General features: G+C 37.7%; 1 protein-coding gene across 2 annotated transcripts in view; it reads left to right on the top strand.

Annotated features, from left to right (window-relative positions):
• Nucleotides 1-25,382, top strand: part of FOXP2 (forkhead box P2) — a 436,542-nt gene that overhangs the window by 110,820 nt on the left and 300,340 nt on the right. The window contains exons 1-2 of one of the 2 annotated variants that reach the window (XM_050716108.1): nt 20,057-20,139; nt 23,778-23,860. The gene's annotated coding sequence lies outside the window, so the exon portion shown is untranslated. Of the gene's footprint in view, nt 1-20,056; nt 20,140-23,777; nt 23,861-25,382 lie in introns of those variants that run through there. The other variant, XM_050716107.1, reaches the window with a different exon arrangement.

Here is a 25,382-nt window from a genome sequence, read left to right as displayed (position 1 = left end):
CTAAAAAACAAAAGCATAATTGGAATTTATAAGGGATCTGCTCTGAGTGGTTCTTTTCTTCTCCCACCTGTAAACTTTATGAATAGTAGATCTTACTGACAGAATGTGTTTATGAAATTTCCGAAGTTTTTACATTATTTTACTTCATTTGTCATTCTGAAAGATAGTTTTTGTTTTCACTGAAAATGACAGATGAAATCACTTACTTAAAAAATCATCTGATTATTGTGAAAACCTGTGAAATTGTGAAATATATTGACTTCAGTTTTTGAAAGGATCATGAGGATCACGTTGGTGAGTTATTTCATAAGAAAAGAAAGGAAAGGATAAAGCAAAAAGCAAGCCCACAAATCGTTAGTAAATATACATCAGAGAGACACTTTTTCTGATAATTTTAAATTGATCTCATGTAATTTCAGCTTTCCTTGGGCATGGAATGAATAAACCAAGCAGTAACCAAGCTTGTTCAAATATGACTTTGTTTAGCTCAGTGGATACTCCAGTTAATTTCATCAGTGTGCAACACAGTATGCTGACTTCAGGGATACAGATATTTGTGGGGCAGCAGCAGTTGGCATAGTTTCATTTTTTACTTTATCAGAGGTATTTATCAGAGGTACTTACATTTTGGTCCTGCTGCTGCTGTTCCCATTCTTCTTAATGGTCTGTAATGGTGTTGCTGCTTGCATCTGGAGACACCAGCTGTGGAAGTGAGAAAGCACTGAATTTTGGGTTGTAGTGAGATAAATACAATGGACTTTCTTTTTTTTTTTCTATTGAAACATTCTTATTGAAGATTTGTGACTCGCTTAAGTGCCTAAGTATGTTTGGCCCCAAATAAGAGGGTACATCTCAAAGATCTCAGTCTGCAGTAGGTGGCACGTAACATAGGTCAGGTGTAACGTGTAGAGTGTGGTAGAGAAAAAGTGATAGAAAACTCAGGGTAATCACAAATACACTTAGCCATTCCGTGACAGCAGGAAATAGGCAGGCAAGAATATCAGATTGCAGTACCCAGCCTGTTTCCATCAGAGTCCTGGATTAAACTTTTTAGCTTTACTGACTTCTACAGCATAGGCAGAGTGACAGTCTGAGGAATAAAAACGGATTGCATAGAAAATACAAAGGACATCTAAAAGCTATTGTAATTAATAGTTCACTTGCTTGTAGCTTTAGTGATCTGGAAAACCTCAGTTTTGACACCTGTACTAATGATGCAACAAAATACCTAAACAAACGTTGCATGAAACATACGGTGAAAAAGGGTGGTTTTCTAGCACAGCAACACTTATATCTACCAATTTCCATACAATGCATCTTGTAACCTCCAGAAATTTATCCGGCTTCTCCTTGAATATTGTTAGCTCTTTCCATGTCAGTCCTCTCCTTCCTCCACCACAGTAGCTTACAGACCTTGAAGTCTGTAAACTCCTAGCTCCCAGGAGGTGGGAAGAGCAGTAAGAACTTCAAAAGGACAGCGGTAATATTAATAGTAGTAGCTTGAAATCTATAATTCTGTCCAAAATGTGAACTGTTTCAGAGATTTGAAGGGGTTTGTTCTTGCCCAAAAGCAGTGAAAGGGGAAAACTGAAGTTTAGGAAGTGTCCGATACGCTCTTCAGTAGTCTTCTCATTTTGAGTGCCCAATCCTGAAGGAGTTCTACTGTTGCCAGATGTCAAAGCTACTATTCAGTAATGGACTGAATGGTCTTTGTATCTATGTGAAGTTTGTATGAGAATAAGAGTGAATCAAAGATGTTAAGTGAGCCAAAATACTATATTTGTGTCTGTACTCTCCCACCTTCCCTTAGCTTCTTCCATGTTCCTTATATGCCCTTTTCCCCCTTCCCAACCCATCTTTTTTCACCAATGCAGAAGGGCCTGATTGGTGTAAGAATATCAGAAATCCTTTTGACATTTCTAGCTAGTCTAATCTAATGAAGTTTTTTGGAGTGTTCCAAGAAAAGTTGCTGAAAACTGTCAAGTTCTTGAGTAACTCAATACTTTCTGTAGTAGAAAATAGAAAGCCTAATGTCTTTCTAATGAACACACTACATGAGCTCTAGTGGCTCTTGTCCATTCTTATATGCTTTGATTTTGTTGACTGCTGGGTAAATAGGCAGATAGATAATGTTTTCCTTCTTCAGAAATTGTACCGTCTTTAAAAGAAACATATCTGTGAGAAGAAAAACATGCCACAAAGAGGCATAAATTCAAAAGTCTTGTTCTGTGTTTTCCTCTTTACTGAGTTTGTGTTCCCCCATCTACCGAAGACTCAAAGCCATTAAGAGATTAAATAAGTTTAGTAGATCACTCGATGTACTTTAATAGTGCATTTTTTCCTTTTCTATATGAAGCAAAGCACAAGTAGTGACAAATAAAGGATCTTTATATATGAAACTCTTATTAGTAGATGATGTTATTTGTGCTTATTGTAATTGTATTACTTCATCTGTCCTTCCTCTATGCATGCTAATACTCAACCTGATTTTCTTGAGTTGTGTTGGCCTGAGTCACTAAGTTTATTATTATTTTTTTATCACAGCTGCAATGCCATATTTTTATTCACAATTCCTTAAAAAAAAAAAAAATTATTTAAAATCATAACTGGATTTAATTGAACCAGTTCTTCTCTTTCTTGAGGGCCAGAAGGACTGTGGCAGTCTATATGAATCTGTCAGAGCGGCAGAAGTACATCCCAAACCTTTGCAATGGTTTCTGTAAATTCAAGAGTAGGCATAGTTGGACGTACAATGTAATTTTTAGATTTATATCTAACGTAAAGGCTTTTACCAATGTTCTTTTCCTTCAAAGTAAGTTAAGCTGAATATTAAATCCTTTTCAAATATGGGTTTGGTAAATTCTGACGTGACTGCCAGATTTTCATATAAGAGCATTGGTTGTCCAGTAGCTTGTCCTCTGGTGTTTGTATCAGGCAGGCCTATTTTATGTGAGCGTGATTTAATTTTATTCTTTAATGTCTTTGATGTCTTTGATGGCTTAGTTTTTAGGTGAAACTAAGCAGGATTTGTCCAAGAACATAGTCTTCTATGCTCAGCATAGTCTGAGATTGTTGCAAAGTGTGTATGCCTCCTTTTTGAGAACCCCCTTTGTTTTCTAGAGCTAAAAATGAATATAACACATTACTTTTTAAATGTTCTTACTGATCCCATTATTCTTTCTGTGCATTTTACAAATAGGATGTGATGTTTTGAGTATGCTTCAGGCTTCAGTAGTTTGTATAATGTTCTATTTTCTGCAGCAAAAGCATGTCAAGGTGATCTCTGTGGGTGGTTAATATTTTCTGGAGTTTATTCTTCAACCATGAAAATATGCAAAGCTGGAGAGGTTGGTGGTATGTCATATATTTAGATATAAAATATTTTTTTTTCAATTTTATCTTCATTAAAGATAACAGAAAAAGTCACAAGTATAGTAGTAAATGCTGTTTGTTCATGGGTGAACACAGCAATTGTCACTTCTGACTTGTGTTTGTTATACTGGTGAGCATTTTTTGCAATAGCTTAGACTGTAATTTTGTGACAGTGTGGGGTAGAGGTGTCATAAATAATGAATAAATGTAATATTTTAAAACATTATGTTCAAAATCATAACAAATCATAGACATTGGGGGGAAATCTGCCAAATTTATTAAATGTTTGCATTTTAGCTAAAATACTCTTGATTTGTTTGAAAGTCTTTAGGTGTTATTTTGCTTGTTTTCATATATAAGTACTTGTAAAAACAATTATGCAATGCAAAAATAGCAACTATATAAAATAAATACATAAACATTATAACAAAGTATTTGAATAGGGAGGAGTTGTTAGAAAATTGATTATTAGAGAACTGAAAGAGACAAAAGCTGAACATAATTAATGAAGGCTTTCACTATTGTTACAGTAGTAAAAAGGAAAAAAAAAAAGGAAGTTCAAATCCCAATACATCCATATACATAAAATGCATTTGATTTATGAAAAAAAAAAAAAAAAAAAAAAAAGGAATATGAAAAAAGCTAATGAGCATTTCAATAAAACGCATTTTTTTTCAGGACTAAGCAAACATATAAGGAAATTAACTGTTAGTAAGAAATAATAATGTGCCTGCATGCTGATTGCATTCTGATAGCATGTTTAATCATTGCTTCTGTCTTCTCATTTTGTTTCCTTTAGCGTCTGTCTCTGGGAAATTGTATTTCTGCTGTTTGTAGAGCATATAGGGGAAGTGAGTCTTTGGTTGTAAATGGGAACACTGAATGTTTTCTAGGTGTGCCTTGTTAAGGTACAGTAAAAAGATCCAAAAGGTGTCTGCAGCAGAGATCTTTTCATATCTCTTGCCTTTCCTGACAGTTTGATTTACCTCATCAAAAGGCTGGAAAAACCACAAACTGCCCCTCCAAGTTCCAGATCTTTTTTTCTCGATGAGAATTTCTCTCGTTTGGAGCTTAGGCTGTTTGTAGAACCTGTGAATTACTTTGGTGCATGTCTCTGGGCATCATGTGGAATATCACACTCATGTTCTCCAGCAAGAGGCAAACTAAACTGAGATCTAGAAAGAGTTAATTGTTCTGCAGAAGAGCTGCAAATACATCAAAACCAGAGAATATCTATGCTCAGTTGTCTGGTGGTTATAATCTCTGAAAACATGGCCTTTTTATGGATATGGATTTCAGATTCAGAAATAGGAAACTAAGGATTACGTCCAGTGTTATAATTTGTTGTTACTTTCCACTCAACCTGTTCCCTTCTCAAGACAGCAGGACAACTATATCTTGTATCTTAGAAGAGATTTCCATTCAGCATTCTTGTCTCATCCCTTTCTCATCCCATAGATGGAATGGGAAATTTACCGTCAGCCTATCCAGCAGCTTTATGGATATTAGCACTCCACAGAGTTGAGTGAGAAGCTTGCAGTTTTTTGTTGGTAGTCTTGGTAGTCTTTTGGAAGTCCCGGGAGTAATTCTGGTTCCTTACACATACATACCTGCCACAGGCTCCTAATATGCTGCTGCTACTCTTAGGTCTGAAGTGTGGGAAGGTCACTGTAGCAGCATATTTAGCGCTACAGAGAGTCCACAAAACAAATCACGTGTATGAAACAGCTGGTTGGAGGCAGTGGCCAGTACCATCATACTCTATTCAGAGGGTTAGTTGAACTTTCTCCCTTCTCTGTGACTGAAGATAATTAAAAAGAAAAGCAAAGTTTTGTCTTGGTTAGGAATTTGATTTTACCACCAGATCTTGACTTGCTTCTTGGAGTTGGTGTGCTACTGTCTTTACATGCTGCTAGCCTTGCTAGCTAACACCTATTATTGGTAGCTGTCTCATTTTTGTGAGAAAATTGGAGGTATCTATTACTCACAGGAGATTTATCCTCCTCTGTCCGACAGTGGTGGATTCTTTCTGCTCCCCACCACTCCTTCTGTGTGTACTGTAGCCAAAGGTTTCATTGAGGACTCCTCCCAAGTTCTTGTTTATGCAGGGTATCTTCTGGTATTCTGGGTTTCATTTTGTTTTTTATTATTATTATTATTATTTTTATTCTTGGAAGCTCAGTTTGGGAGGACAAGGGGCTTGATCCATATGCTACTACAAAACTCTTGTCTTTTGCCTGCAAAAAGTAGGTTCTTTCAGGTCACTCTTTGGTCTTGTACCTTCATAAGCTCTCTTAGTGTTGCCCTGACTGTGCTGTAATCCAGCCACCGTACATCGTAAAAGTGATGGTGGATCTTCTTGTACCATTCCAACAGACATACTATGCTGTACTTTCTGTCAACTGAATTTGGAAAAGTAGTTTTGCCATTAATGTTCTCATAGAATTTGGAGATAACGTACAGCATCTACGTAAATTTCTAAGATTATAAACAAAACACATGGACAATTGCTTGAAAGAGATGAAGAAACTGTGTTTTGAAATTGTGTTCCTCCTGTACACTTTCTATGTTTTGCCCTCTATTGTCTTTCTCTTTTAGTTCTACATATTCTGGGATCTGTGGTTTGAAATAAAACTAATAAAAGTAGCCAGGAATAAGATTGCTATTTGTTTCCTCAGTATAAATCCCTGCATGCATATCACTAAGTGAAAAGTCTTCAAATATAATTGTGGAAGGCACTTTTTGATTCACTGAAGTGTACAACAGCTGATTTATTTTATTTTGCTTTATTTTTTAAGAATAGTACCTTTCAATGGATTTTATATACCTTACCTCTGTGGAAATTTTGAAAATTTCATAACTGTGGCTACCAAATGAAAATGCAGTACTATATTTTCACTTGTGCAATAGCCAGTCAAACAATACAAGTCACCTGTTGCTTTGTGATTCTCTTCACATATAACAGTACAGAGGTGCACAAGCAACACTGAATTTATACTTGTATTGGAATTAACATTTAATACCGACTAAAATCCCTCTATTTTACACTTCAGTGACTGAAAAAGAAACAAAAGAATTAACCATAGTAATTTTGGTCAGAGCTTATTGACTTCAGCAATGAAAGAGATTAAAAATATATTGCAAATATACTTTTTTCTCTGTGTGTCAGTGAACACAGTTTTAGTACCTAGCACATGACAAAATAAAGTTGGATTTTGTCACCAAAATTCATGTGTTTGCTTTGTAATTAATATAAACATTAAACATATTAAAATGTATTTTATATGAACTAGTTGGGCTAAAGTTGAAATAGATCATATAGAGAGTTTGGAATCAGGGAAATAATTTATAGATTCATGATACAAAAAATAATAATAATAAAAAAGGAAGGGTATGGAATTCTTTGGGTAACCCTCAGATAAGCTTCTAAATGTAAAAAATTAGCCAAGCAGATTTTGAATGTTGCTTACAGCTGATGTCTTGTAAAAATAATGTGAAATCTGCTGAACATAGCATAGTCTTTTTATACTTAACATGGTGGGTTTGATTATGTGTCCTGCAAATCTGAGATCTCCCATGAGGGCTGGCAGATATGACATGGGAAATCTGCACCCTTCTGAAGTGACAGCTGGAGGCCAGCTGGGGTTACCTGGACGCTGTTTGCAGAGTTATGGGGATGAAGGATATTTTTGCACTTGTCTTGAATCCTTAGAAAGACTTGTATGTAAAGTTAGGAGTATTATGAACTCAAGGGCCAGATCTTGTTTGCTTGTCTCAGGCAAGAGCCACAGTCAGTTGAGTCAACAGGACGCTGAGTTGAAGTGGTCCCTGTTGTATATTTATTTCCCCTTAAAACATACCTACTAAAAGCTGTACAGTGGAGCAGGAATCACGGGTAATGGCACTACATGAATCCCAGTTGTGGAATCCACAAATGACAGAATTTCAGATGTGCTCAGTTTTGGCTTTAAAACTGTTCTGCTGAAATCAGAGGAAATTTCACTATGAAGGGTAGCCTAGTTACATCAGTACCAGCTGATGTACTGCCAGCTAGCCTGGAAATCTCATCCATCTAGTATTTCAGAAAGCACTCCTTATACTCCAACATTTAATGGTAATATCAAATGAAATTAAATTTGTTTGTATTTCATTGAAAAGCTTCAATTGCTTTAAACAAGGACAGTTTAAATTTCCTGTGGGCGGTATACAGCTACTGCAGTGCAAGCCCTTCCTGTGACTGCTAGACAGTTGTCCAAAGGCCCTTTTACAATGCAGTGCAGGGCAGCAGGATCAAATTTAAATAAATGCTTCATGACATTAGGAAGACATGACTTTAATCTCTTTTACTTTACCTTTGACACCAGCATATTGGTGATTGTCTTTATCCACATTTTAACATTTTCACTGTTTATTCTTTCATTGTTCTCATTCTTTTCTTCTCCATCATCTGCCTTTCATTTTTTATTCGTATCTTCTTACATTACTTAATTCTTCAGCTGCTTGCATTTTTCCTGTTAACGCCGCACAAGGCTGCAGATACGGGCAGGTGGAAAAGCTGCTGCTGAGTAGCATCTGAAGTGCATCTGCTCTGGTGTGACAGACCAGCTGCATGCTTCAAATGCCAGCTTACTTGATCTCGTTCATTTACTGTACTGGAATTACGTGTTTGTCCTTGTGCGTGTGTGGTCACATGAGTACCCAGAGCTATCCCAAAGCAGTAAGAGTCTACAGCCCAGGCCCACCCAGCAGGCACACAGTTGCCTCCAACACTTGTTCTTTCCTTCTTTTCCTATCCCAGCAGGTACATACTGTGGCTTCCACAGCTTACTCTCAGTGTCCTCTTTTGCTTTTTGCACTTCACATCTGTCACCATTTATCCCATTTTCATCTCTTGGTTTTGAACAGAAATATTCCCCATTTTTTTCTAGGAAAATTGTGAAGCTTGTCAGCAAAAGTGACATGATTTTCTAGGTTTTGGGGTGAAGGGAGAAACAAAAGCTTAAATGAAGATAGCTCCTTTGAAGTCTGCTGACACTAGCGAGTGCTGTTCTGCCAAGGGAGATGCGTGACAAGGGGCTTGAGGCTAGGTGAGGACTGGCCTACTTGGTCTAAAACCCCAGAAAGTAAATCAGGAAAGCACATTGTTACCATAGTAAAATTATTGTTTTGCTAGACTATGGTTAAAAAAAAAAAAAAAAAAAAAAAGAACTGCTTTTGTTCAAGGAGAGGCCTTTGTTCATGGCACAGTAATATCTGGAAGCTTAAAACAGGTTAAGATACTACATCGTCAGTTCTCTGTGGAATTTAAATGTAAGCTTTTCTGGTTTGTATTCCTGATTTTATGGGGGCGGGTGTTTACTTTCTGTGTGTTAGAGACCATGTATTTGTGCCACTGATTATGTGTAAAGATTAAAGCAGTTTAGGAACAGAGCCTGTATATTACCTGACAGTTTTTAATGAGTCCTAATGAGTAAGTGGAAAGATATTCCTTTTGGGACATTGGATCAGACTTATATCCCTGACTGGAATTTCCACAGGAGTGTATTCAGCAAATTGTTGTAAATTAAAATTTGTTGGCTCTGCCACAGCCAAAACAAATCATGTTACTGGCAGAAGTAATCACACCATACATTTTTGAAGTAAAGTGCTTACCTGCCATGATTCTCTTAATGCTTGTATTTCAATCATCCCTTTTAAAAAGAAAATATATGTTAATAATTTGGAAAGCAAAAACATGTAGATTAGCTTATTAATATTTTTGTGTATTTATTTCATATTGAGTTTATATGTTTATATGAGGGCCATTTTATTCATGTGAGATTGATTGATTAAAGAAGTCACAAGATGAGCATAAATAGAAAAATGTCTGTGTCCAAGAAAATTTATTGCTTTTAAAATATAAAAGCTATCCACATTCCCATTATGTTTTGATTTGTATGTTTCCAATAGAAAATATTTTGTGTTTCACGAGTAGCATGTGCATCATACAGTGTAGGATGTTGCTATGGGAATTGTTGTACTCATTTATTATGAAATTCGATGCAGAAATGAGAATTTATATAAATGCTTAAATTAACTTGTGCCCTTCATTTTGTTTTAAACTTTTTTTTCTTAATCCATTGAATAGATTAAATTCATGCCACACAGTTGCTTCTTTATAAGCAAATATAATTTCTTATCTTATGAAAATCAAAGATGAATGCTTTGGTCACTGTTTCTTTGGCTCTTGCCATTGGTTTAAATCACCAGAGTAAGAGGATTTGCTGCTGTGGCAATATCATCCAAAAGGCAATTAAAAAAAGTTGAAGAAGATATATACAGATTCCTCTGTATGTAACCCGCTGAATGGGGGGAGTCGTACTGCAGCTCTGCAGTTATGTCAGACAGCTTCCCAAAAGTTACAGGCAACATTTGGACCCTACATACATTGTGCTTCGAAAAGATGAATTCAGATTTCTTCATTTTAAAGTTCTTGTCCAGAAAGTTGCAATGAATCTGAGAAGAGTATGGCTAAAGCACAATCAGGGTGTTGCAGAGCAACTACTTACAGCAACCAAGTAAAAAATAATTGAAAAAGCATGTAGTTATGTTTTAACATATGTTCCAACTTAGAAACTAATCACTTGTGCAAATTCTTCATCATAAAATATCAAGTTATTATATGCAAGTTATTACATACTTCACTTTGGTACTGACTGTTAAGGAAGATCAGTAGGACTAGATTTATACTCATGTGTCTGATGTTCTGATTTATACTCATTTACTGATGTTCTTATCCTGCTCCACAGCATGTACATGTTAATATAATACCATTGACTTCAGTCATGGTATTAGAAATAACATGAGCATTTATGTTGTTTTTGAACAACAACAACAAAAAAAAATGATAAAAGCTTACATGTGAAATGTTCTTTTTTCTTCACTGAAGATCTTGTTATGTTAATGAAAATTTCTGCTAACGAAAAGTGATTGACTTCCTTGGGGTGCACCTATGTAGCTTTTGTCATGTGGGTGGGACGTAAATCTTTCAGGAAAACAGAGAACAATTTATGAAATATTCACAAGAAAAGTATTTTAAAGGGATAATGGTTTATAGCATTTTTTTTTCTTCATAATTAATAAGGAACTGGATCTTTGTATACAGTTAGGATACCCTGTAGATTAGATATTTGAACATGTACCTTTTAGTTTACTTGCACAATATAAAGCTCATGAATAATCCCTTTTATGTATCCTTGAGCATGCATGTTGAGAGAGATCTTGAGAGAGTTCTCTCAAAATCACATGAAAATTCTTTCTGGTTCATGTTTGAAATACTTCGTGTATGATTTATTCGCAGCTTATCCCTTCTTCTCAAGCGAAGTGGTGCCCAGTATTCTGTTACATCCCTTGTCCTCCTGCTCAATGCACTCTGTTTCTGTAGTATCACCCCTCCATAAAAGCTGTATGAGAAGAAAAGATTGGAAAGTCGAAAAGGTCAAGTTTCCATCAGTACCCTGTCCTGTGGTTTTCTATAGGTATCAGTGGCTGCTATTTTCATACTTTTTTTTTTTCCTGCTGACATTGAAATGCAAGTACAACAAAATAACATTATCAAATGAGTGCATCCAAAAGTAATGTGATTGGAAATGCCTTAAAAATCAAAGTGGATGACCTGGACTCTCTTGAAATCTAAGGACACATTCATAGAGGACAGTAGCACAGTATCTGGTATGTCTAATAAGCCACAGGTCTCTGTTGACCAGCTGTAACCAGCCATACCACCGTCATGGCTGAAGGCAGCATTTAGTAGCAGCATATGGCTCCACCAGCATGACACAGCAGCAGTCACTCTCCAGAACTTAGGGCACACTCCGTTTGCCTTTCTGCTGCTTTCTAGGAACAAGGCCTCTTCTATTTGATGACTATCATTCATTAGTTACAGATGAGGATCAGGATATCAGTGAGTGTGCTTTTAGATTCATCTAATTTACAGGAAGAAAATAGATCCCATTGTGTAAGTGATGGCACAATGAAAGATGAGGGAGGACATGAGTGGGACATGAGCTTCTTGAGAACTGGGCATAGCTACAGCTTGATGCCTGGATGTCCCTGAAAATGAGACGTAGCAGTGCCAGTTCTCCTTCTCTCAGACAGCTCTTACCATTTGTAGTTATTAGTGCCTTTTGGTCTCCAGGAAGCTACTTATTTCTATCTAGTCTTTCATTTTTTTTTAAACGCATTTAACTTTTGCATGCAAGAAACATGTCATTATTTTATACTACAGAAAATAATACAAGACACTTTTTAGCATATGGGTGGGTGGCCCACAGTTGTGTTTGATGCTCAAGCCAGCTTAGATCCATCAAGGACTTCAGCATCTCTACTGCTCTGGAGCTCAACTATATGGTTTGTAAGAAACCACTTCTGTTTGTTTGTTTGCTTTGAGCATGTGTCTGTTAGCTTTGTTTGTTAATTCTTATGCTGGAATGCTCACCTCCTCTGTACCGTTACCAAATTTTGGACATTTTTCATATCCTCTTTAATCATCTCTTTTCCAACCTGTAGGGTTGTAGGCTATCTAGGTATTGCCTGTATAGAAGCCATCTGTACTTTTGACTATTCTTTCTGTTTTTCCCTGTCTCTTCTACAGGGCTGCTGTATCCTTTTTGCTAAGGGAGGGGAAGGTTCTAGACACTACGTACTATGTACCAACTTCTAGCCAATGTTGCGTTACATGATGATTTTTTTAATGCTTTGTTAGCACTTTTTATTGTTCCATTTAACTGCTACTGAAAACGGAGCTGAGATTTTCACAGGAAAATAATTTACAGTTGTCAATGCTCATTTTAAGATTGTTCAAAGCCCATCACTGCATAGTTAGCATTGTTTCTTCCCTATGGACATAGAATCAGAATCATAGAATATCCTGAGTTGGAAAGGACCCACAAGGAACGTTGAGTCCAGCTCCTGGCTCCACACAGGACCACCTAAAAATCAGACCCTATGTCCAAACGCTTCTTGAACTCCAGCAGGCTTGGTGCTGCGACCACTTCTGTGGGGAGCCTGTTCCAGTGCCCGACCACCCTCTCGGTGAAGAAACTTTTCCCAGCACCCAGTCTGAACCTCCCTTGATACACCTTCATGCCCCTGATACAGCTTTGTGTCCTGAGGTCCTGTTAGTGTCCCCAGAGAGCAGAGCTCAGCGCCTGCCCCTCTGCTCTCCTTGTGAGGAAGCTGCAGGCCTCCATGAGGATTCCGCTTAGCCTCCTCTTCTCTAGGCTGAGTGAGCTCAGCTGCTCCTCAAACATCTTCCCCTCCAGACCCTTCACCATCTTTGTAGCCCTCCTTTGGACACACTCTAACAGTTTTATGTCCTTATTGTAGTGCCCAGAACTGCACACAGTGCTCGAGGTGAGACTGCACCAGCCCAGAGCAGAGCAGGACAAACACATTCCTCAGCCAGCTTGCAGCACTGTGCTTGATGCACCCCAGGATACAGTTGGCCCTTTTGGCTGCCAGGGCACACTGCTGGCTCATATTCAACTTGCATCAACCAGAGCTCCCAGATCCCTTTCTGTGGGTCTGCTCTCCAGCCTCTCAGACCCCAGTCTGTATGTACGACCAGTGTTGCCCCTTCCCAGACACAGAATTTGGTACTTGTGGTTGGTGACTGTCCAGCCCTCTGATTTGTCAAGGTCTCTCTGCAAGGCCTTTCTATGCTCAAGGGAGTCAACAGCTCCTCCCAATATAGTTTGCAGACTTAGTATACCTTCAGGTCCTGTATCCAAGTTATTTATGAAAGCATTAAGGGGAACTGGCCCTAAAATGGAGCCCTGGGAAACTGTACTAGTGACTGGCTGCCAGCCTGATGTAACCCTATTTACTATAACCTCTTGAGCGCGATCCATCTGTCTGTTGCTCAACCATTGTATTATGTATTTGTCTAGCTGTGTGCTGGACATTTTGTTCAGAAGGATACTGTGAGGAACAGTATCAAAAGCTTTGCTGAAATCCATAAATATTACATCAAGGGAAGATAGCTTCCCTTGGTCAGCTGGCCGGGTAACCTTGTCATAAAGGGAAATTAAGTACGTTAAAGAGGACTTTCCCCTTGTGACCCCATGTTGGCTGTGACCAATGACTGTGTTGTCTTTCAAGGTGTTTTTCAAAATTTCCCGGAATAATCTTCTCCATATTTTTTCCAGGCACTGTAGAGAGACTGATAGGCTTGTAATTACCAGGGTCCTCTTTCTTACCCTTCTTGAAAATTGGGACAACATTTGCCAGCTTCCAGTCAACTGGGACCTGTCCAGATTCCAAAGACTGTTGAAAAATAATAGAGAGAGGTCTTGCAATGACATCAACCAGCTCTCTGAGTACCCTGGGATGAATCACATCAAATCCCATAAACTTATACGGACCCAGATGGAGCAGCAGATCCCACACAAGTTTGGACCTGGCTGGAAGTTTGTCGTTCCCACAGTCAAGTAATTGTACATTTCGTCTTATTAGATATTGCCTCCTATTTATCACTTCACATTCAGTAATATATTTTCTTTCTGCGGTTATTCCCAGTCTGTCCTCATCTTCACTGCCTTTGGTTTAGTGTTAGACAATGTCACATCATGGCTCACTCCACTTTCTAGGTAATTTTTGAATATGCTGAATATCATTAGTCTTCTTACAGATAGGTGCCTTGGGTCTCCATTGCTCATCTCCTTCTGTGACACACTGCAAACTGTCATTTATTCTTCATATTAATATCCATTCTTTTAATCATTTTAAGCAGTGCAAGACCTCCCCCCTGCCCCTTTTTTTTTTCCATGCATTTTTTTTAGAGCCTTTGGGTAAGAGAGCTTATAAAATGATTTTTGGAAATATATGGCTTACAATTTGATCTCACTTCCTTGTTTTTGAGGGACTTCTCTAAAAAGCTGTGATCATTTGAGACATGGTTTTCCTTTTCATACTGGAATGTTGACTCTTCCCCATATATATTGACATGAACATATTCTTTGTTGTAGTCTCTCCTGAGTTCCCTGGTGTGAACTTCATGTGTACTGATCTGTAGTTTTTTGGATCTCCTCTAGATTTTTTTTTTGATTGATTTCATATTCACCGTCAATTGTCTTTCATGCCATTTGTCAGCTATTATAAGTTCAGTTATTTCATACTCATGTTCTTTTAGAGCTGTTGATGGCATAAACCCCAGTGAAACAATTTCTTAGAGCTCAGTTTGTCTTGTTGCTCTAGTCTTCTCTAACGGCATTTCAATTTAAGACAGAACATCTCCTGTATCTCTGTAAGAAGGGAGTTTGGCCTAGTAACTTCTCCGATCAGCAGATGGAAAAGCAACCTTGTGTGTGTGTGTGTGTATGGCCCCTTCCACACACATGCCAGCCATGGGCAGGGACTCCCAGGTGGTTGTGTGTGGCAGGCCCCTCACTGGGCCTGATCCTGACCCCTAACCCTGGCCTGTCCCTGTGGAGTCTCCTGATGCTCTGGGCTGGGGTTAAATCTGGCTGCCCCCAGGCCTGCCCTGCTCCATGTCCAGGGATGGCCAGATCCTGCCCTGCCCACCCGGTAGACAGCCCCCACCTCTCCTGGACCTCAGTCCACAAGCAGCTGCCAGCCCCTGTGGCTTTCTGACACCTTAATGTGTATTTACATTTAAGCCTGCCAGACACTAACATTCTTTTTCTTTTCCTCACTTGGACACAACTTGAAGTTTTTAGAAGAATAGCATCCTTCTTTCTTTTCTAATATATATATTTTTTTCCTAATAGCCTCCTTTATCCTGTTTGTTCAAGTCAGCTCTCTTCTCTGGACTTCCTTAGTCTTCTTTGATAGGTTGCATGCATTTCTTCTGAGCTTGCAAAAGGTGTCTTTAATCAGTCTCTGTGCCATCTGTGAAGATGTGACTCTTGTAGCTGTCTTTTTTCTTCCTTTTAACAAGCGTACTCATTTTTATTCAGTGACCCTCTTTGAAATAGTGGTAGATTTTTTGATTTTTTTTTCCTTTTGTTGCCCCGTCAAGGACATAAATTCCAATCTGCATCAAAGCACTTATTGACTGTGGCTAGAAATTTACTTTGGGTCATAGCCCAATGTGAGGTTTACTCTTACAAGACAGATAGAAATATCTAACAGCCTTAATTTTTATCTACCATACTTGTAGGGACATTTCAGTGTTATGAAGGTGCTCTGTTTCTTAGGTTTCTTTAGGGATTAGTTCAGAATATGGGTTATATTTATGTTCTTTGTCTTTCTTGATGTCATCTCTTTTGGCTATAGTTGAAGGAATAGGTGTTGGTTGTTTAACATGAATAGACTGTCAAATTCCAGATGGATGTGATAATCAAGAGCAGTTGTTCTCTTATTTTTGTACAAAATCTGTATATTTTTATGAGCTGACTCTGTGTCTGAGATGAACCTGAATCACAGAATCACAGAGTAGTTGAAGTTGAAAGGGACCTCTGGAGGTCATCTGGTCTAACTCTCTAAAGCGGTCTGTATGAAAATACAGGATAGCTGAAGACTGGATTAGGCATTTGCTTCTGTGGGGAGGGCTGGTCTGTATGTACAAGTTCTCTCTCTGCAGTTTGGTGTGGCTCTAAGTAGGGAAGTGAGGAGTGGATGACTGAGAGAAGTGAGAGCAGCGTCCTCTAGAGAGGCCTGTTACTCTCATCACGGGCTGTGAGAAGGAATACACCATCAATGACATAGCAGTCTCCTCTTTCCAAAAGACACAACAAATGAAGCCGTACCCGATGTTGGTGTTAGGGTAAGGACCTCTGCACGGATCTGATTATGTCACAGACATATTTTGCAATGATTATCTGCAGCTGACCTCGGTGTTTGGATCAGTATTGAACCAACCTCAGAAGCAGTATAGGCAGTCCTGGAGGTGCCCAAACTGAACGCGTGGTAAGGCCATGGAAGCCCCATGTTGATGAGGGAATAACCCACTGTTCAGCCAAACTGAGAAACATTTACTTAGCAAATGCTGCTAACGGTCAGCTGATGGAGCTGTTTGCAATTAGTGGAATGGTTATCTGTATTTTCATGGTGGCATTTTTGGCAGGAATTTGTAATTGTATAAGTTATCTTATACCCTTTCTGTATTTGTTATTTTCTCTTCCATTTTTCATAGTTTGTTTGGTTTATTTTTATTTATTTTTTTCCTGTTTTCCTTCTGGTTTTTAGCAGTTTGGTGGGGAGTAAGGGGGTGGTCAGGAGCTGTCTTCTTGCAATATATGGATTTTTTTGTGTATTTGGTTGATTAGGTGGGTTTCCATCTGCATTTCTTGGGAGTGGAGATAAAGTTTTTTTTTTTTTTAATGAGTTTTTAATATATTTGTTTAGGTGGGATTTTTGGGAATGGAGAATAAACAGGGGCTAGAAGCTCCACATGCAGAGCATCATTAGAATAACTGCTAAGTGGCAGGACAAATTGAATGATGGGAGCTCAGTGATGCAAGCTCTGCAGAAGAGAAAGGCAGAGAAGAGGAGGGGACTTTCCCTACAGAAAAGAGTTGGAATGAGTGGAGATGTTCTTTCTGGAGGCTTTGACTCAATGTAAGGGAAAATATTTTCACTAAAATGACAGTTATGTAGCAGAACAGGTTTCCTAGAGAAATCAGGTTGCAAAATCTCTTTTTCTGAAAGTTTTGAAGATGTGTCTGGCTGATGTCCTAAGTGACCAACTCTAAATTCAGACAATTTTTTAAGCAAGACTTTGGACACTACAACCTCCTGGGTCACTCCTAGTGTTAGTGAATGAGTCTGTGATAATGGTGCATGCATCATGGCAGAAGGGTAAGGTGCTCTTTGACTTTATGTTTTGCTAATTTGTAAATCTGTACACACATCTCTCTACAAGAACAAATTAAATACATAAGAAAACCTATGATGTTTACCATCAGTGTTCTTTTATAATATTTTCTAAAGTTGTTGCTTTTACATTCTCGTCTGATAGTGTTCCTGAATCCCTTCTGATCATGTCATATGGAAAAATGGGAGAAACAGAAAAGTCGGAATCCTATAAATGATAAACAAAATTGCAGTGTCATTGTGTTTGTGGTATAAGTAAACTAGTATTGTAGTTCAAATGCTTTTGGACTAGTTATTTGCTTTTGTTTTTGTTAATGTTCTTCTCCCCCAATTACTGTACGCTGCTGCAGTTTAATATAAGAGGCATAAGAAAATTCAACAACAAGTGGGAAGTGGATCTTCTTTGAGCTGTCTTACAGTAAATTATATGTTTTCAGAAGGAAGACAGACATGCCTGAAGATAAAGTAAGGCATAGTATCTGCGCATGTTGGATAAATAGTTTAGAAATCTCCATGAATATGATATTGGCTCGTGCATACTTAAAAGATTAGTGTCAACATGGGTTATCTATCATGTAAGTACAAGTCAAGCAAGTTAGACCTGCCTCAGGGGTGGTTTAGTCTGTATACCCAGCTATTCAGACAATGTTGCTGTGAAGGTTTGGGAAGAGGAGACTTTGCTCCAGGCTTTCTGTTTATTCGTACTGTCTCCATTTTCTCCATTGTGTCTTAATAAGTAATCAATGTCCTATTAATTTTTAGTATAAGTAAGATATGAATGGAGAAAACAACTGAGCCCCTCCCAGCCCTCCACACCCAAATGAGCTTTTACGTATAACCTGTACATCATTTAGAGAGTGACTGGGACATTTCAGAAGTACGCAATATATTTGGTCCATGTCATAATTTTTTTTCCCTTTTTTCTGTCACTACGCAATTCCCAAAGCATTAAATACTAAATTTTTAATGGTTTTGTGTAATTTTTATTATTTTTTCTTGACCAATTTCTTTGCAGTGTTGCGTGATGTTGTGATTAATTGAGTACAGATATTTTGATTAGGGAATTCCATTTTTGAAAATTCAAGATTAATTTTAGTGGTATGGAGTATAATGTAAAATTCTGTAAGTACATAGCTTTTGTTTAAAATTTTGGAAAAGAGAAAGTTGCAGGAGGTTAACAACTCAAGGAGAAGTGTTCAGGAATTAATTATTTTCTCTGTGCCAGGTAAAAAAATGATTGTTTGCTTCCACAACCACAGTGCTTCTGTTTGGACCCAATGATAACAAAATCTAGCCTTCATTTGTCTAAGTATTAATGTAGAGTGGCATGTAAAAATTAACTAATGAGATCACAGTAGTATGAAGGTCTTTTTGTAGGCTCATTTAACTTTGGAATGATTATAAAACATAACTATTAATTTATTTTGCATGTTCTTGTTAATTATAATGGCATCCAGTAGTGCTCATCTAGTTACGAGCTTCTGAGTGTTTCCCAGTCATGGAACCTGTCCAACTCAATACTTAGATTCAGGAAGAAAAGCAGTACTTCTTTTTTTTTTTTTTTTCTATTTGCAGTGCTGTGATCTACATAACACTCTTTAAAAATGTATTTTTTTAAAGTGTAAACTAATGTCTTGAAGTAGTTTAAATATAAATATATATATATAGTCTGATTATTAAGTAACTTTAAACATTTTTATTTTATACTTCTAAAATATATACATATGTTAATGATGTATTTTCAAATAAAATTCAGGATGTCCAATTGACATAATGCAAATTAAGACTTGCTCCAAAGTCCTATTACAAATTAGGAGTTCTTTTGTTTTTAATTGCACCGGAGGGCTATGTGTTTGAAAGGTGGAAGGTATGAATACCAGTGAACATATATGGTATTAAAATAATAGTCAGTGTCTCTAACAAGTAATTCTTGTTTCCTTGAAACCAGCTGTGTCTTTAGCCTTATTTGTATTACTATAAAACAGCAAGCATATCTAAATATATCTAATATATGTGACCTTCAGCCATGTTCTAGAATACTCCTGAATGCTTTGTTGAGTTGAAATATTTTATACAATTACCCACATAGAATAGTAATGCACAATTTGAAACATTTTTTATAGAAAAAATGTGCATGGGCAGGCCTGACATGAAATAGAGACATCTCAGAATGGCTGCTATCTAACAAATAGAACTGCTTAAGAGCTTTAGTGTACTTCTGTGGAGTTACTTAAATTTTCAAAAGGTACCAAAGGCCACTGACAAGCCAGGATAATGAACATGAGCATGTAATCTAAAAAAATAAATAAATAAAAGTTGTTGTAGAGACTGTTCAAATATGTAACAGGTAAGCTTATCCTAATAATTTATGATCTAAATGTAAAATGAGCTAAGAGATGAATGCAGTAATTAAATGAATGAGTTAAAGGGAATTGTTTACAACATGTGGGCATTGTATTTGCTTACTTAAGTTTCAAAGGAATATCTTCATCAAGAGATGAATTTGGATTTCATTTTGAATTATTTTGTTATGTTTTAGTGATTTCTGAAACAACTGTGACGATTCATATAAATAAGAGCCAAATCCTGTTAGTTGTACTCGTAATGAACAATGTAAAAAATCTAGTGCAGGATATCATATATCATCAGCATATCTTGTGACAAAATGCTATACAACCTGTATAACAGTGTCTGTGTGTGAACAAGGAACTATCACCTGTAAAGCTTCTATAGTAGATGGATGATCATAATTGTTGCACATTTTATCATTTTGAGAAGAATTTGAGTAGAGTTCTAAGTATATATTTCTAATGAACATCTACATATCAGATTTATTCAGTTGTTGACCCATGCACTTTTCCTTTCTCAGGTATTACAGAACTTTGTGGTATTTCCTTGTTTGACTCAAAGTTCAGGGACTTGAATGAGAAGCCAAAGACAGGTGGTATGCAGGTGACTTTCAGTTCAACTGTATTCTGCTGTTTACTTGATGAAAGTGTTCCTGTGGGAGTAGATGGTAGTCTACTTCAACAGTGGTCAAAGGGATGGAACATGCTGGCCTAGTTGGAGGGAGGGTAGAGATATTCTGTTGCTAACCTGAAATAACTGGAATGATCCAGGTCCATATTTTAGGTTGCAAACAAAAATGAAAACTAATCAGTGTTTGTAACAGGAGTAATATTGTTTTAAGAGACTGCTGTCTTCATCAGGTAAATTGCACTGGAATGTAATGTAAATGAAGTGTAGGTCAAATGATACATTTCTAAAGGTGAAGATTTATACTGGTAAAAAGAAAGTTCGTAAGTAAGGCTTGCCATCTATCTGATGCACATATGTCACATGTACTATATGCATGCCTTCCTACTGTGAATATTCTTTGTTGATTTTTGAAAATTCTAGAAATCCTGATAATTCAAAAAGAACAAAGATAAAATATTAATGATTGAGACTAGCCAGTGTGGTTATTTTCAAATTAAGACTTATTTCTAAGTGAATAATTATGATAAAATGTTATCAAAAATTTCTTACAAGAAGTCTGTATCTCACCAAAATAGGTCATGCTTTGATGTAAGATTTCATATAACTATCATGTATTGGCTTTCTTTCTGGGATGAAGCAAAATGTGATGTTTAATAGGATCCAAACTGAGAAATCTGATTATCTGAAACATTTTTGGAGTAAAGGAATACAGGGAAAAAAAGAATACAGATACTGATGTTCAAGGCCCACATACTAACATCTATCAACAGACAACACATATTGTTGGAGAAGTAAGCATAATTTGTATTTCTGTCTAGACTTCAAGTGCAGAAGAAAATTCAGAGGCATAGCTACATATACAATGTTTTAATAGAAAACAGGAGAGCAAGGTGAATGCTTCTTTCAATTGGTTGGGCATTGCCATTTTGGATGTAGGATAACTACATGACCACCACACAAAGTTTCATTGACACATATTTTACTTTCCAGCAACTTTTAAGAATTGCCACCCATCTTCACCTCCTCCTATTTGCCTTAGGATTCTTACCTGTTTTTAACATTTTCTTCTTTTTTCTCTTTGTATTAAGAGCTCATAAGATTTCGTTCTCATTTCCCAGTGCTGTCCTGCTGTGCAGAGGTTTCACGTAGTGTTTATTCCTCCAGCCTGTCGTTCTCTGCTCTTCCTTCTTCACTTGCTCTACTACAGAGGCTGCCAGCTAGCTTTCAGTTTTCTAGGAACTTCGACCTTCCCAGCAGGTTTTGTTATGCTCTACAAACAAAGGAAGAAGTTAGAACTGGAACTCTTTTAAATGTCCAAACATCTTGTAACAAAGTGTGTATTAATAATGCCAGTTGGAACACAGATTTTTTTTTTTTTTAACTGTGGGAAAGCAGTTTTCTCTTTATAAAATTCTATATTCATTTTACTCTTTAGTCTGCTTCTGTCTGACCTTGTCAGCAAGGGAGAATTGCCAAGAGGCACAGTTGAGAGGCTACTTCAGAAGTTGCAGAGTTTCAGGTGCTAAGGCTATGTCTATATTAGTAAATTAAGCCATGATTGGAAATATTTCCAGGCCCCTGCCACATTTTTACTCTTTGCAAACTAGCAGTGTTCCAGAAATTTTGACAAGGGAAGACTGACCAATGTCATCTACCTGGATTTCTGTAAGGCCTTCGACATGGTCCCACATGATGTCCTTATCTCTAGATTGGAGATATGTATTTGAAGGGTGGACTATTCAGTGGATGAGGAATTGGCTGGATGGCCACATCCAGAGAATTGTGGTCAACATCTCTATGTCCAGGTGAGGGCTGATGGCGAGTGGTGTCCCTCAGGCGTCCATCTTGGGACCAGTACTGTTTAGTATCTTTATCAATGATATAGAAAGTGGAATTGAATGCACCCTCATCAAGTTCATAGACAATACCAAGCAGAGTGGTGCAGTCAATACAGAAGGAAGGGATGCCATCCAAAGGGACCTGGACAAGCTTGAGAAGTGGGCCCACGTGAACCTAATGAGGTTCAAGAAGTCCAAGTGCAAGGTGCTGCACCTGGGCCAGGGCAATCCCAGGCACGAGTACAGACTGGGAGAACTCATTGAGAGCAGCCCTGCAGAGAAGGACTTGGAGTTCTGATGAATGAAAAGCTTGACATGATCCAGCAATGTGTGCTTGCAGCCCAGAAGGCCAACTATGTCCTGGGCTGCATCAACAGAGGCATGGCCAGCAGGTCAAGAGAGGTGATTGTCCCACTCTACTCTGCCCTTCTGATGCCCCACTTGGAGTACTGCATCCAGGTCTGGGACCCCCAGCACAAGAAGGATATGGAGAAGGAGCTGTTAGAGTGAGTCCAGAGGAGGGCTACAAAGATGATCAGGGGGCTGGAGAACCTCTTCTGTGAAGAAAGGCAGAGAGAACTGGGGATGGTCAGCTTGGAGAAGGCTCCGTGGAGACCTCATTGCAGCCTTTTGGTAAAGGGGGCCTATGAAAAGGAAGAAGAGTGACTTCTTACATGGGCAGATAGTGATAGGACAAGGGAGAATGGGTTTAAACTCAAAGAGGGGAGATTTTGATTAGATGTTAGGAGGAAATTCTTTACCCAGAGGATGGTGAGGCCCTGGAACAGATTGCCCAGAGAAGTTGTGGATGCTCCATCCCTGGAGCTGTTCAAGACCAGGTTGGATGGGGCCCTGGGCAACCTGATCTTGTGGGTGGCATCTTTGCCTATGGCAGGGGGTGGTGGAGCTAGGTGATCTTTAAGATTCCTTCCAACCCAAGCCATTCTATGATGCTATGAAATTTTTCAGACATTCATTTGGCCATTTCCTTTAGCTTGAATGCCGGCCCTGTATTTTTGGAGGGTATGTCAGTATTCTAGCGTAGATATAGGCTGGTCTGTGCCATATGATTTCAGAAAACAGAAATGTGCTCAGACATTGCTTAATTTGGTAGCATAGATGCAATGTCAAGAAACTTTCTACAGACCTGCATGGTCTTTATTTCTTTTGCCTTGTCCAACCCTCTCCCTTTAATGCAATCTTATAATCTCAGCATTCAAGCTGTTCTTTTCTTTTTGTCCTTTCAGCCTCCCTAAAATACATACAGATTTAAATTTCATTGCTGTGCTGTCTCCCAGCTTCTGTACCTTCCTTCACATGACTGAACTTATTGGTGGTTGATACTATGTGCAATTTTTTGTCAAGAACAAACTACTTCAGGGAAGCTTCCTACTTGCTTGTCTTCAGATGCGTGAATAATAAAAATAGAATTAAAAAAATAAGACTAGACTTTGAGTGACGCCTTATCTGTCCCTCTACTGCAAGGCAGAGACTCAATGAACAATTATATTTCTTTGTGGAATAGTGAAGGTACTCTTTAAGCTGACTACTTGTTAAGAGAATCTTTCTCTTTAAACTCGCTCGGTCTTTTACCCAAAATATTTATGTCAAAATAGAAAAATTGAAAATTATAGCTCATTTTTTTCTTTCAGAATACTTACGAATCAGCTGATGCACAGTGGAACTAATTAGGGGATGTGATAAGATCTTTCCTGTTTTGCTTTTGTTGAATGATATCTAAATAGCTGTAAATATTCCTCTCCGTCTTTTCAGGATGGTGATACTGGAATTGATTTTGGACATCACTCCAGTTCAAGGTTGAAGTTTAAGGTCTTCTTGAGGTTCAGAAGAAGGAGGTGAGTACACATGAAACATTGCAAATCATTTGAGCGTTATCTTCTGCAACTTTGTTTTGTCCAGGAATTGCTGTTCTTGCTTATCAGTCCATATTCAAATAGCTGATCTCTCCTTCCTCCGATTCACTGAGCTATATGACTACTTGTGTTCTGACTAATAACAGAGAATATTGAAGCCATGTAGGCTTTCCCTGGTTTTTGGGGCCTGACACAGAAAAGCAAGTGAAAATGTTGTCTCACCAAGGTCTCTGGAACCTTGGAGGAGGTGAAGTGCAGTGAAAAAAACTTCAGTATAACAAGTCAGATTTTAGCTCCACCCTACAGGAGTATTCCACTTTTTTAAGTTAGGAAAACAATACCATATGTATTTCTACATAGAAAGAAGAAAGGGAAAATAGCAAGATTATTCTTTAAGAATCAAGAACAAAGGTATGGTATAAAAGATATTGTATTGGATGTAGTCTCTATTGCATTTACTCTGAGTCTTTCTGCAGTAACACTTCTGGAATTTCGTGGTTGGCTTCTGCTTTAAAAGGAATTCAGTACAGTTAGTAGGAAGAAAATAACAGTGATCACAGCTATAGTTTTGCTCTTTAAGTCACTCTTGCGTCTTCAGTGACTAGAGTTAAGGCTCACTGTACAGTTTTGTTACACCAGCTGCATTAAGATTATGATAATTTGTTCAGAAAATTCTATTAGATTATATTTGCATATTTTTCTAACAATAATTTAACACTTAAAAGACAAGGTAAGATTAGTAATGAATCCCTGTGTTCGTATATTCCTAGTTTGCTGAAACAGGAATTACCCGTGTTCCATTGGGAACCAGGAATATTCCATGATGTTAAAGACCATGATTTCAAATCTTGTCTGAACTGTGGTGTTTGTTAACTATCTGAACCTGCCTGTAAAGAATCACTGTTTGTGGACATAGTACTACCCTGGGACTTGGCACGCCTGCACTTAATAATAATATTAATACTATTATTAGTACTATTAATACTTAATACTTTGCTTGCTCCAATGATTAGTGTAAGATAAGAGCTTAGGAAGACACTGGCATCTATTTCAGATTTTTCACACATGCTATTGCAACAAAGGATTAATGTACATGGTAGGTGTTGTAATTTTTCACATTTTGCTATTGCTACAGGAGTAGAAAATACCTTGAGAATATTTCCATCATTTTTCAAATTCAAAATTTTAGGCAATATTGTCATGTATAAGTTTCAAAATTTGTTCAACAGGTGCCAGGTACTGAATCTTCTAGATGCAGGTTTCAACAACGTACAAAAAACTAACTCACCCTAGTAGCAAGCAAGCTCAATTGCTTCTATGTACACCACTATTTCTGTAGTAAAGACATATCATTTCCCTGTGTGCCCTGTGTGGCAACTGCTAAGGCATTATGAAATATTCAAAACCACCTATATTCTCCTTATTATTAATATTGCCATCTTCATGGACTGATGACTTGGAAGGTAAGAAAAAGAAATAGTTCCAGGAGCAGTTAATGATGGTG

This window comes from Cygnus atratus, chromosome 1 (assembly GCF_013377495.2).
Source record: "Cygnus atratus isolate AKBS03 ecotype Queensland, Australia chromosome 1, CAtr_DNAZoo_HiC_assembly, whole genome shotgun sequence".
NCBI classification, from domain to species: Eukaryota; Metazoa; Chordata; class Aves; order Anseriformes; family Anatidae; genus Cygnus; species Cygnus atratus.
Note: the sequence above shows the minus strand (reverse complement) of the source record. Positions and strands in the feature narration are given on the sequence as shown.